This window comes from Macaca thibetana, chromosome 4, assembly GCF_024542745.1.
Source record: "Macaca thibetana thibetana isolate TM-01 chromosome 4, ASM2454274v1, whole genome shotgun sequence".
Lineage (NCBI taxonomy): Eukaryota > Metazoa > Chordata > Mammalia > Primates > Cercopithecidae > Macaca > Macaca thibetana.
This window is the reverse complement of record NC_065581.1, coordinates 31,530,817-31,544,286: the sequence shown is the minus strand read 5'-3', so window position 1 is coordinate 31,544,286 and position 13,470 is coordinate 31,530,817. Positions and strand designations below refer to the sequence as shown.

At 46.4% G+C, this 13,470-nt stretch overlaps 4 pseudogenes across 3 annotated transcripts in view; 3 read left to right on the top strand and 1 right to left on the bottom strand.

Annotated features, from left to right (window-relative positions):
- The window catches only part of LOC126953088 (class I histocompatibility antigen, Gogo-B*0101 alpha chain-like), a 133,020-nt pseudogene extending 121,175 nt beyond the window's left edge, over positions 1-11,845 (top strand). Inside the window, exons 6-8 of the transcript XR_007725123.1 lie at positions 11,223-11,461; positions 11,663-11,695; positions 11,802-11,845. The product of XR_007725123.1 is annotated as a class I histocompatibility antigen, Gogo-B*0101 alpha chain-like (transcript). The remainder of the gene's footprint in view (positions 1-11,222; positions 11,462-11,662; positions 11,696-11,801) is intronic.
- The window catches only part of LOC126953147 (class I histocompatibility antigen, Gogo-OKO alpha chain-like), a 280,609-nt pseudogene that overhangs the window by 158,562 nt on the left and 108,577 nt on the right, over positions 1-13,470 (bottom strand). The window lies entirely within an intron of this gene.
- On the top strand, positions 193-754 carry LOC126953154 (dihydrofolate reductase-like; annotated as a pseudogene).
- LOC126953069 (class I histocompatibility antigen, Gogo-B*0101 alpha chain-like) lies at positions 9,030-12,431 on the top strand (annotated as a pseudogene). The gene is made up of 8 exons (XR_007725117.1): positions 9,030-9,232; positions 9,361-9,630; positions 9,876-10,151; positions 10,726-11,001; positions 11,106-11,222; positions 11,663-11,695; positions 11,802-11,849; positions 12,013-12,431. The product of XR_007725117.1 is annotated as a class I histocompatibility antigen, Gogo-B*0101 alpha chain-like (transcript).

Below are 13,470 nucleotides of genomic sequence, written 5' to 3'. Positions count from 1 at the left end.
AAGCGCATGGACCACCAGGTGGCGCTGCTGCGCTGCTCCTGCTCCCAGGAGGTGAATGCTCAGGAGGAGCTTTGAGGTGGAGAGAGGGATGTCATTGCTCATCCTCCAGGTTCAAAGTAAAAACCTTCCGGCCAATCTTGGCCGCGCGTTCTGGTGTAGCGAGCGGGGTCGGAAGTGCTCACCGCTGCTGTCATGGTTCGTTTGCTAAACTGCATCTCGCTGTGTCCCAGAACACGGGCATTGGCAGGAACGGGGACCTGCCCTGGCCGCCACTCAGGAATGAATTTAGGTTATTTCCAGAGAATGACACAAACTCTTCAGGAGAAGGTAAACAGAATCTGGTGTTATGTGTAGAAAGATCTGGTTCTCCATTCCTGAGAAGAATCGATCTTTAAAGGACAGAATTAATTTAGTTCTCAGCAGAGAACTCAAGGAACCTCCACAAGGAGCTCATTTTCTTGCCAGAAGTCTGGATGATATCTTAAAACTTACTGAACAACCAGAACTAGCCAATAAAGTAGAGATTATTTGGATAATTGGTGACAGTTTTATTTCTAAGGAAGCCATGAATCACCCAGGCCATCTTAAACTATTTGTGACAAGGATCATGTGGGACTTTGAAAGTGACACGTTTTTCCCAGAAATTGATTTGGAGAAATATAAACTTCTGCCAGAATACCCAGGTGTTCTCTCTGATGTCCAGGAGGAGAAAGACATTAAGCTCAAATTTGAAGTATATGAAAAGAATGATTAATATGAAGGTGTTTTCTAGTTTATTTTAAGTTGTTCCCCTCCCTCTGGAAAAAAAAATTATATTTTTTTACATGAGAAGAAAAAGACTTATTGACTTTAGATCTATGAATAATTATTTCTAAGCAACATGTTTTTATTCCACACTAATCTTGAATATATCAGATACCATTTATGAAACATTCTTGCTATAAACTAAGTGCCTCTCTAAGACCCAACTGAGTCTCTGCACCTGCTACAGTGACCTGCCATTCCACACCCATCGCATGTGGCACTCTGGCCAGTCCTTGACATTGTCGGGCTTTTCAAATGTCGGTAGTATTTATTAAAGATGAAGATGCACATACCCTCCAACTGAGCAGTTTCACTAGTGGGAAATACCGAAATCTTCCTACGTGTATATCTAGAGGTTTGTAGACATATGTTGCAGCCTTGTTTGTAACAGTGAAAAACTTGAAAACAACCTGGAAGTCCAGTGATGGGAAAATGAATATATTTCTGTCTTAGACTGGGGAAGCCAAAGCAGATTCCAAGACTGAAATTTCAGTGAAAGCAGTTTATTTTCTAGGCCTTACCAGAAATCATCAATTGAGGTATGGAGAAATGAAACTGAAAAGGTAAGAAAAGCAGTTTAAAGTCAGTGAGCATGTTCTCATCAGTATCAAGCTCCGTACTGCTGAGATACGGGGAAACAGAGGGGAGAAAGCTGGTGATTTAAGATATATTTTAAAATTGGAAGTAGCAGGATATTCTGATGGAGTTTGACTTTGGTTTGGGGCCCACTGAGTTTGAGATGCCTTTGAGAAATGAAGGAAGAAGAGAGAGAATAAAAGAAAAACTGGCCAGGCTCAGTGACTCACGCCTGTAACACATTGGCTCAGCATTTTGGGAGGCAGAGACAGGCAGATCCCTTGAGACCAGCTTGGGCAACATGGTGAAGCCCCATCTCTCCAAAAAATACAAAAATTGGCTGGGCGTTGTGGCGCCCACCTGTAGTCCCATCTGCTCAGGGGCTGAGGTGGATGAACTGAGCCCGCGCGGTCACGGCTGCAGGGAGTTGTGATTGTGCCACTGCACTCCAGCCTGGGTGACAGAAGAGACCCTGTCTCAAAAAGAAAGCTGAAAACAATGGAAGCATGACTTCAGAATTCTAGAAAGAAAGTTATTTTCAACAGATAAATCTATATTCAGCCAAATAATCAAGGGTGAAGGTAAAATAATACATTTTTAGACAAGCAAAGAATCGGGGGTTACCTCCATGGGCCCTTTCTCGGGAAGCTATTGGAGAAAACACTCCAGCAAAATGAAGGAGGAGACAAACCAGAGAATGACACGGATCCAGCAAATAGGATCCAACACAGGCAATATTCCAGCTAAGGAGCTGGCTTAAAAAACAAACAAACAAACAAAAGTAGAAATATTAATAGGTTAGCTGGGTGGAATGGCTCATGCCCGCGTCCCAGCTACTCAGGAGGCTAAAAGCAAGAGGTTGGCTTGAGTCCAACATTTCCAGGTCAGCCTGGCCACCATAGTGAGATTCCCTTCTCTTAAAAATAATAATAGGTTATTGCCAGATTTGGGGCATTTGGAAAGAAATTCATTGAAGATAAAGCAAAAGTGAAAAAGACAAGAGGGAAGGCTGGTTAGGCAATCATTAATTCTAGGGCAGAAGGAAGTACAGGATAGGAAGTAAGAGCACAATACTCTGTTCTTCTCAACAATGAACAATATGTACATAGTCATAATGATGTGGTGACTGCTTAGCCCCTAACTCTGGTAACTACTTTGGGAAAAGTGAAGATAGTGATGGTGTAAGAGCTAAATCCTCATCTGTCATTCAAGAAATCACTTAAAATGTGTAAAATAATCAAGAAATGACTAAGTAGTTATGTGAGGAGAAAAACAGAAGACGTTGCTAAAAGAGTTGAAAGTCTTTGCTCTGGAGGATTGGGAGGGATGGGGCAGGGGACGGTTAGGATGCATTATAAACTGAAGAGGCTTTTTAAAATTATATGTATTAATATATGCACCCATTTGAAAAACTGAGAAAATAATAATTTGGAAAAACCCATGAAGGCAACTACCAGAAGGAAAAACTGAGAGAATGAAAAGTGCTTGTCTCTGGAAAGAACAAATGGCAGGACTGTTGCTTTCATTGTAAGACTTTTAGAGCCATTTGATTTTACTTAATCATTTTCATCTATTTCTTTAATAAAACAACTCTATCATAATAAAAAGTTACATTCATTCACAGAAAACAAACAAATAAACAAAAACCCTTCCTGCCCAGCCCATCTCATTCTCCCTGAATCCTCAGCACTAATGAGGACTGTCTCCTTCTCACCTCCCTGGACTGGACTTTTTACCACTGGAAAGTGGATGTGATTTCCAGTTTCTGCATGTCCTAGTTTATTGTGCTGCCAGTAAAATAAAATCAAAATACGTATTGAATAAATAATAAATAAAATAACCCATAGTAAGCAAAGGTTTACAATCTATTTTTTGGAGTCAAGATCTCATTCTGTGGCCTGGGCTGGAGACCAGTGGTGCGATCATAGCTCACTGCAGCCTTGAACCCATAAGCTCAAGGGATCTTCCTATCTCAGCCTTCCCAATACCTGCGAATACAAGCGCCCACCACCGGGCCCAGCTAAGTTTACTTATTTTTATATCTTTTAGTGATGAGGGTCTCACAATGTTGTCCAAGCTGGTCTCCAACTTCTGATCTCAAGCAATCCTCCTGCCTTAGCATCCTGACTGCTGGGATTACAGGGGTGAGCTGTCATGCCTGGCTTGTAATTGACTAACACCATCAAGGTTTCCTTCTCCAAGTGTGGACACAGCAGCAGACGCCCCTTGTCTCTTGGGTCAGGACACTGGGTAGAGTGGAATAGCAGGACAACAAAGTCACTGTAGAAAGTGCCCATGCGGAAGAGGTCCAGCAGGAAGGGCCAACTGTCCCAGGGCCACCATATTTAGGGATAACTCCTCTTTCTGGGCAGGACTGTTCTGTGATTACTTTTGTATTCGCGATAGTTCTGAAGTCGTAGGATGATGAGACTCGAGACTGGCTGAGATTTGTTTTCAAAAAACCATCTCCAAGATTTGTTGATCTTTTGAATGGTTTTTAGTGTTGCAATTTCCTTCAGAACTTAACTCATTCTTAACATTTCACAGTCTACTTTCAGTTAATAATGTAGTAGTACCCATAAATATAGAAATATTGCAATCATTTATCCTCTGCAAAATGTCCATCTTTTATGGTATAGATATTATATGGAATATATCTACATAGGTTGTAAGTCCCACGATAAAAAACTTTTTCTTGTCTTTAAACAGTTCTATGCATGTAAAGTAAGAATAAATGAGGGGAGCAAGATAGCCTTTTGCTCAGTATTTACCATTTTTGATCATCTTCATCTTTTCTGATCATCTCATTTTCCACCTGGTATCATTTGTCTCTAGTCTGAAGAATTTTCTTTACCAGTTGTTATTGTACAGATCTGCTGGCGAGAAATTCTCTTAATTTTCTTTTACCTGAAATATCTCCTTATTTGCCTATCCTTGAAGGACATCTATGCTGGATATAGAATTCTTAGTTAACCTTTTTGTCCTCCAGCACTTTAAAGACGTTATTCTACTTTCTTTTGTTTCTATGGTTTCTAATAAGAAGACATGGGTCAGGACAAGAGGAACAGAGAAACCAGAACTGGGAAAATAACATGGTAGACCTAAAACTTGTCGTATCAATAATGACAAAAACCTATATGAATCAACACTCTAATGAAGGGCAAAGATTGTGTGACTTGGTTTAAAAAAATATGGAACCCAACCATATGCTCTTTCCAGACATGCACTTTGTTTGTTTGTCTGTTTTAATTTAACTTTTATTTTTAGTTACGGGGCACATGTACAGGTTTGTTACATAGGTAAACTTGTGTCATGGGGTTTTGTTGTACAGATTATTTCCATACCCATTAGTACTCACCCAAGTATTAAGCCTTAGTAGGCATTAGCTATTTTTCCTGATCCTCTCCCTCCTCCCACCCTCCACCCTCAAGTGGACCCCAGTGTGTGTTGTTCCCCCCTACGCACCCATGTATTCTCATCATTTAGCTCCCATTTATAAGTGAGAATATGTAGTATACCGTTTTCTCTACCTGCGTTAGTTTGCTAAGAATAATGGCCTCCAACTCCATCCCTGTTCCTGCAAAGAACATAATCTCATTCTTTTTATGGCTGTATAGTATTCTATGGTATATGTGCCACAGTTTCTTTCTCCAGTCTACCATTATGGGCATTTAGGTTGATTCCAAGTCTTTGCTATTGTGAATAGTGCTTCAATAAACATATGTGTACATATAAGATATGCACTTTTTAAAATTTAATTTATTTTATTTTACTTTAAGTTCCAGGATACATGTGCAGAATGTGCAGGCTTGTTACATACGTGTAGTCTGCCATGGTGGTTTGCTACACCCATTCACTCGTCCTCTAAGTTCCCTCCCCTCACTCCTGACTCCCCAACAGGCCCTGGTGTGTGTTGTTCCTCTCACTGTGTCCATGTGTTCTCATTGTTCAACTCCCACTTAGGAGTGAGAAAATGCGGCGTTAGGTTTTCTGTTCCCATGTTAGTTTGCTGAGGATGATGACTTCCAGCTTCATCCATGGTTCTGCAAAGGACATGAACCCATTCCTTTTTATGGCTGTGTAGTATTCCATGGTGTATATCTACCACATTTTCTTTACCTAGACTATCATCGATGGGCATGTGGGTTGGTTTCATGTCTTTGCTATTGAATATAGCACTTCAATAAACATACGTGTGCATGTGTCTTTATAGTAGAATGATTCATATTCCTTTGGGTGTATACCCAGTAATGGGATTGCTAGGTTAAATAGTATTTCTGGTTGTAGATCTTTGAGAAATGGTCACACCATCCTTCACAATGGTTGAACTCTTTTACATGAAATGAAATGAAATGAAATGAAATGAAATGAAATGAAATGAAATGAAATGAAATGAAATGAAATGAGACCAATAGAAGGACCGGGCATGGTGGCTCATGCCTGTAATCCCTGCATTTTGGGAGGCTGAATGGGATTATCTCTTGAGTTCAGGAGTCTGAGACCAGCCTGATAGTGAGACCTCATGTCTACCAAATAAAAATAATTTTAAAAGAAAAAAGATCAATAGATAGGAAAGGAAGAAACAATAGTCTTTCTTTGTCACCAGCTTCATTGCATATGTAGAAAACACTAGGAGATTCTGAAAAAGTCTCTGGAATTGATCATTGAATTTGCAAAATAATTCATAAAATATATGTAAAAAGTCACTTCGATGAACACAAAAAGATAGCAAACAATACTAGTCATCTAAGAAGTGCAAATTAAAACCACAACGAGAAACCATCACCCATCACCTAGAATAGGTCAAGTTAAAAAGACATATGATAAGTCTAAATACTGTCAAGAATATGGAAAAAATAGGAATGTCTGATATTGCTGGTAGGAATGCAAAAAATGTGGCAGCCAAGTTGTAAAGCAGTATGGCAATTTCTTATACAGCTACCCATCCATTACCACATGACCCAGCAATTCCACAAATATGCATTTATCCAAAAGAAATAAAAATGTAAGCCCACACTTGTAAGCAGTTATTTCTAGTGGCTTCATTAATAACAAACCCTAGCTGGAGTAATCCACATATCAATCAACTAGAGAATAGAGAAACCAATGCATAAACTGGGATTCCAGCAATACTCAGCAGCTGCTCAACAACAAAAATGAGTGGATGGCATCATCTCAAACATCGTTATGCTAAGGGAGAGACCAAACAAAGGACTACACAACATACGATTCCATTAAATTCTAGAAATTTCACTATTGCAGTGACAGAAAACAGAGCAGTGGTTGAGTGAGGGGAAGGGGTGAGGGAGGGAGGCAAGGATTAAATAGAAAGGGGCATAAAGAAAGTTTTTAGGGAAAAGAAACTGTTCTCGGGCCGGGCGAAGTGGCTCACGCCTGTAATCCCAGCACTTTGGGACAGGAGATCGAGACCATGCCGGGCGAAGTGGCGAGGCCTGTAGTCAGCTACTCGGGAAAGAAAGTTTTGAGCTGAGATCCGGCCACTGCACTCCAGCCTGGGCGAGGGCGAGACTCCGTCTCAAAAAAAAAAAAAAAAGAAAAGAAAAAGAAACTGTTCTCCACAGTGCCACAGTTCAGGAGTAACTGGGTGGTGGGAACTAAGGGGAGAGGAGGGTGTGAGGGATGAGGGCAGAGGGAAGGGCTGGGGAAGCAGGAGGTGAGGACAAGGAGCAGGGGAAAGGACTCCAAAGCAGTGGAGGAGCCTAGCAGGGGGTTCTCTGCATTCGGTGTTTCTCTACTGGGCAGTGTGGTAGTTACACGACTATAAATAATTACCAATATTCACCAAAAAGCGCAGCTAAAACTGGTGAATTTTATTACACGTAAATGCCCTAACAAGCAAAAAAAAAAAAAAAAAAAAAAAAAAAAAGGCCGGGGGAGGCAAAAATAAAGACATTTTTAGATCATCAAAACCATAAAATTCATTTCCCAGGGCTCCTGTACTACATTTAATTTTAAAGAAAATTCTTCAGGGTGAAGGGAAATGATACTAGATGGTGACCCAGATACACAGAAAGGAATAATTAACAACAGAAATGATGCACACACACGTGTCACATTCACACTCATTTTCTTAATTTCCTGAAGACATATGGCTGCTTGTGTGAAACAAAAACTATTACACTGTACCATTGACTTTATAATATAGATTGATATAATATATAAAACTGTAATAGCATAATGGTAGGTTAAAGGAAACTACACTGTTACAAGTATCCTTTATTTTGCCAGATGTAGTTTAATAGAACCTGAACTTCACTGTGAAAAGTCAAGGAATCGGGTTTCCATTCTTACAACAATAAAAAACTAGTGTAAAGAAATACAGCTAAAAGTCACTAGGAGAATTAAAACCATAAACTAAAAACTGTTTATTTGACACATAAGAAAGTAGCAAAGGAGGAACAGAAACAAAAAGATATGAGACAAATTGAAAACAAATAGCAAATTGTAGACCAAAATCCCGCCATAGTAAGGAAAGAAATGACAGGACTTTGCTCACATTAGCTGAACTGCTGAGCACTGTGGGGAGAACAGACATGGGCAGGAGGTGAGGGACAGTGTTAGTGCCACAATTCAGGAGTGACAGGGTGGCCAGGACTAAGTGGGGGGAGGTGTGAGGGATGAGAGGGGCAGAGAGAAGGGCTGGAGAAGCAGGAGGTGAGGAAAAGGAGAGAGGAAAGAATTCTAAAGCAGTGGAAGAGCCTAGCAGGGGGTTCTTTGCATTCGGTATTCAATACATTTTGTTGGACTTCCTAAAAGCTAACTGGCTCCTTATGATTTTAAAAAAAAAAAAAGAGTTACAAAAATATCGAGAGTCCAGATAAAATATGCACACTGCTTAGATGCTCATAGTTCAGGAAAACAGGCATGGAGCACTCCCAACTTTGAGGTGATGACTATAGGCTCCCGGTTGCAATAGACAGTAACAAACCCTGCTTCTTTGTGTTCAGGAGATGTTCTGGACTCACACAGAGAAACTCGGGCTAGGGAATGAAGGTAATGTTAAAGGCAACAACCCAGAGGCACAGATCCATAGTCTGGGAAAGTAAAACTTAGGAGCTTTGTAATGCTGTTTTGACACAGGTCTGTTACAAATTGGAATTCTAATCATTCAGGGATTACCAACATCGTGCTACCTACTGTATTAATAAACGAAAAGGAAACTGGTCTCTATGAGAATCTCTACGTGGTGCCTTCAGACAAAACTTCACCAGGTTTAGAGAGAAAACCCCTGTCTCTACACCCCCATTCCCAGGGCGAGCTCACTCTCTGGCATGAAGTTCCCCGTGGTCAGTTTCCCTGCACAAAGGTCCAAGGGGAGAGGTAGGAGTGGGAGGCAGGGAGTCCAGTTCAGGGACGGGGATTCCAGGACGAGTAGGGAAGGGGAAGGGGCTGCGTGCAGCCTGGGGGTCTCTCCCTGGTTTCCACAGACAGATACTTGTCCAGGACTCAGGCAGACAGTGTGACAAAGAGGCTTGGTGTAGGAGAGGGATCAGGACGAAATCCTGATCCCTCTGGGGCTCTCAGGTTCTCGGGCCTTATCTGCACTGGGGAGGCGCAGAGTTGGGGATTCCCCACTCCCCTAGTTTCACTTCTTCTCCCAACAGTGTCGGGTCCTTCCTCCAGGATACTCGTGACGCGTCCCCAGTTCCCACTCTCATTGGGTGTCGGATGTCTAGAGAAGCCAATCAGCGTCGCCGCGGTCTCTGTTCTAAAGTCCCCACCCGCCCATCCGGACTCAGAGTCTCCTCAGACGCCGAGATGCGGGTCATGGCGCCCCGAACCCTCCTCCTGCTGCTCTCGGGGGCCCTGGCCCTGACCGAGACCTGGGCCGGTGAGTGCTGGGCCGGGAGGGAAAAGGACTCGGCGGGATGGGCGAGGGGACCGCAGGCGGGGGCGCAGGACCCGGGGAGCCGCGCGGGGAGGAGGGTCGGGCGAGTCTCAGCCTCTCCTCGCCCCCAGGCTCGCACTCCTTGAGGTATTTCGGCACCACAGTGTCCCGGCCCGGCCGCGGGGAGCCGCGCTTCATCGCCGTGGGCTACGTGGACGACACGCAGTTCGTGCGGTTCGACAGCGACGCCGAGAGTCCGAGGATGGAGCCGCGGGCGCCGTGGATGGAGCAGGAGGGGCCGGAGTATTGGGAAGAGGAGACACGGATCGCCAAGGCCCGCGCACAGACTGAGCGAGGGAACCTGCGGACCGCGCTCCGCTACTACAACCAGAGCGAGGGGGGTGAGTGACCCCGGCCCGGGGCGCAGGTCACGACCCCTCCCCACCCCCGACAGACGGCCCGGGTCTCCCCGAGTCTCAGGGTCCGAGATCCGCCCCGAGGCCGCGGGACCCGCCCAGACCCTCGACCGGAGAGAGCCCCAGGCGCCTTTACCCGGTTTCATTTTCAGTTGCCGCCAAAGTCCCCGCGGGGTGGTCGGGGCGGGGCGGGGCTCGGTGGGCGGGGCTGACCGCGGGGGCGGGGCCAGGGTCTCACACCCTCCAGAAGATGTGTGGCTGCGACCTGGGGCCCGACGGGCGCCTCCTCCGCGGGTATTACCAGTCCGCCTACGACGGCAGGGATTACATCGCCCTGAACGAGGACCTGCGCTCCTGGACCGCTGCGGGTGAGGCGGCTCAGAACACCCAGCGCAAGTGGGAGGCGGCCGGTGAGGCAGAGCAGCGGAGAGCCTACCTGGAGGGCCGGTGCGTGGAGTGGCTCCGCAGATACCTGGAGAAGGGGAAGGAGACGCTGCAGCGCGCGGGTACCAGGGGCACTGGGGAGCCTTCCCCATCACCTCTAGATCTCCCTGGATGGCCTCCCACGAGGAGGGGAGGAAAATGGGATCAGCGCTAGAATGTCGCCCTCCCTTGAATGGAGAATGGCATGAGTTTTCCTGATTTCCTCTGAGGGCCCCTCTGCTCTCTAGGACAATTAAGGGATGACGTCTCTGAGGACATGGAGGGGAAGACAGTCCCTGGAATACAGATCAGGGGTCCCCTTTGACTCCTGCAGCAGCCTTGGGCACCGTGAATTTTTCTCTCAGGCCTTGTTCTCTGCCTCACACTCAATGTGTTTGAAGGTCTGATTCCAGCTTTTCTGAGTCCCTCGGCCTCCACTCAGGTCAGGACCAGAAGTCCCTGTTCCTCCCTCAGAGAATAGAACTCTCCAAGGAATAGGAGATTATCCCAGATGCCTGTGTCCAGGCTGGTGTCTGGCTTCTGTGCTCCCTTCCCCACCCCAAGTGTCCTGTCCATTCTCAGGGTGGTCACATGCGTGCTGCTGGGGTGTCCCATGAGAGATGCAAAGCGCCTGAATTTTCTGACTTTTCCCATCAGATCCCCCAAAGACACACGTGACCCACCACCCCGTCTCTGACCATGAGGCCACCCTGAGGTGCTGGGCCCTGGGCTTCTACCCTGCGGAGATCACACTGACCTGGCAGCGGGATGGGGAGGAGCAAACTCAGGACACCGAGCTTGTGGAGACCAGGCCAGGAGGAGATGGAAACTTCCAGAAGTGGGCAGCTGTGGTGGTGCCTTCTGGAGAAGAGCAGAGATACACGTGCCATGTGCAGCATGAGGGGCTGCCGGAGCCCCTCACCCTGAGATGGGGTAAGGAGGGGGATGAGGGGTCATGTCTCTTCTCAGGGGAAACAGGAGCCCTTCTGGAGCCCTTCAGCAGGGTCAGGGCCCCTCACCTTCCCCTCCTTTCCCAGAGCCATCTTCCCAGTCCACCATCCCCATCATGGGCATTGTTGCTGGCCTGGCTGTCCTAGCAGTTGTGGTCACCGGAGCTGTGGTCGCAGCTGTGATGTGGAGGAGGAAGAGCTCAGGTAGGGAAGGGGTGAGGAGTGGGATCTTGCTTTTCTTGTCCTCTGGGGGTTTCAAGCCCAAGGTAGAAATGTTCACTGCCTCATTCCTGGGAAGCAGCATCCACACAGGGGCTAACCCAGCCTGGGACCCTGTGTGCCAGCACTTACTCTTTTGTGTAGCACATGTGACAATGAAGGACGGATGTATCACCTTGATGATTATGGTATTGGGGTCCTGATTCCAGCATTCATGAGTCAGGGTAAGGTCCCTGCTAAGGACAAACCTTAGGAGGACAGTTTGCCCAAGACACACAGCTGCTTTCCTCCTGTTTCCTGATCCTGCCCTGGGTCTGCAGTCATAGTTCTGGAAATTTCTCTTGGGCCCAAGACTAGGAGGTTCCGCTAAGATCTTGTGGCCCTGCTTCCTCCCAGTCCCCTCACAGGATATTTTCTTCCCACAGGTGGAAAAGGAGGGAGCTACTCTCAGGCTGCGTGTAAGTGGTGGGGGTGGGAGTGTGGAGGACCTCACCCATCCTGTAATTCCTCCTGTCCCATGTCTCCTGCGGGCTCTGACCAGCTCCTGTTTTTGTTCTACTCCAGCCAGCAACAGTGCCCAGGGCTCTGATGTGTCTCTCACAGCTTGAAAAGGTGAGATTCTTGGGATCTAGAGTGGGGGGCGGGGGGACAGAGGGAAAAGGTCTGCGTAATAGAGATTCTTTGATTGGGATGTTTCAGGTGTGTGGTGGCTGTTCAGAGTGTCATCACTTACCATGACTGACTTGAATTTGTTCATGACTGTTGTTTTCTGTAGCCTGAGACAACTGTCTTGTGTGGGGCTGAGATGCAAGATTTCTTCACGCCTCTCCTTTTGTGACTTCAGGAGACTCTGGCATCTCTTTCTGCAAAGGCATCTGAACGTGTCTGTGTCCCTGTTAGCATCATGTGAGGAGGTGGAGAGACAGCCCACCCCCGTGTCCACCGTGACCCCTGTTCCCACGCTGACCTGTGTTTCCTCCCCAGTCATCTTTCCTGTTCCAGAGAGGTGGGGCTGGATGTCTCCATCTCAGTCTCAACTTTATGTGCACTGAGCTGCAACTTCTTACTTCCCTGCTGAAAATAAGAATCTGAATATAAATTTGTTTTCTCTAATATTTGCTATGAGAGGTTGATGGATTAATGAAATAAGTCAATTCCTAGAATTGGAGAGAGCAAATAAAGACCTGAGAACCTCCACAATCCACATGTTCGCTGTGCTGCATCTGTTGCAGGTGGGGGTGGAGAAGGCTGTGAGGAGCCCAGTGTGGACTGGGCCTGTGCCTAGTTGCTGTTCAGTTCTTCATGAGATTTAGGTGGTCAGTCCTCAGCTGGGTCACCTTCACTGCTCCGTCGTCCTTGTCCCATCAGTGGAAACTTGTCCAGCGGGAGCTGTGACCACAGAGGCTCAGACATCGCCCAGGGCTGCCCCTGCACATGGGGGTCTCTGTGCATTTTGAGACAAATGTTCAGAGCAATTCACCTCCTGCCCTGCTTCTAGAGCTTCTGTTCTGCTCTGCTCTCCTGCCCTCTCTCCTTGCCCTGGTTCTAGTGATCTTATTGCTGAATCCAATCCCAAATCATGAATCTATAAAGCAGAGTCTAATTTAGACTTATGTTTTTCTCTGAAATTGGACCCATCATCAAGGACTGTTCTTTCCTGAAGAGAGAACCTGGTTGTGAGCTGCAGTGTGCTGGGGTGGGGGCACTGGGGGCGTTGCTGTAGAAAGAGAGATGGGGGAGGGAGGGCACACAAGCAGCACTGCTGAGAAAAACATAGGCGGCCTCTATCTCAGTGTGAGGGGACCTTGTGCTGAAGCTGCCACAAAACAGCACTTGGCCTGAGGCTATGTTAATAAAGATATTGCCTTTAGAATAGGGAGGTGCTCTACAGTGATCATTCATTCAACTGACCTTTGTCATTGGCCAGACATAGGACAGAATGGTTCTGATCTGGGGAACACCATTGAAGTAAAATCAGAAAAATCTCTGGCCTTTTGTAGCACATGTTCCAGTGGAAAGAGGCAGATGATAGATACACTATAACCAGAGTAAGGAAGGAAAGTGCTAGAAGGTGGTAAGTGCTGTGAGGCAGGTGATCCAGGATGTGGGCAGTGGGGACAGGGAAGGTGGCTGTTGTGCTGGGTAGCCAGTGTGTGCCTTGTTGCAAAGGTGAGTTGAGGAAGGATTGGAGGGACATGAGGATGTCTGGGGAAGTTCTTTCCAGGCAGAAGAA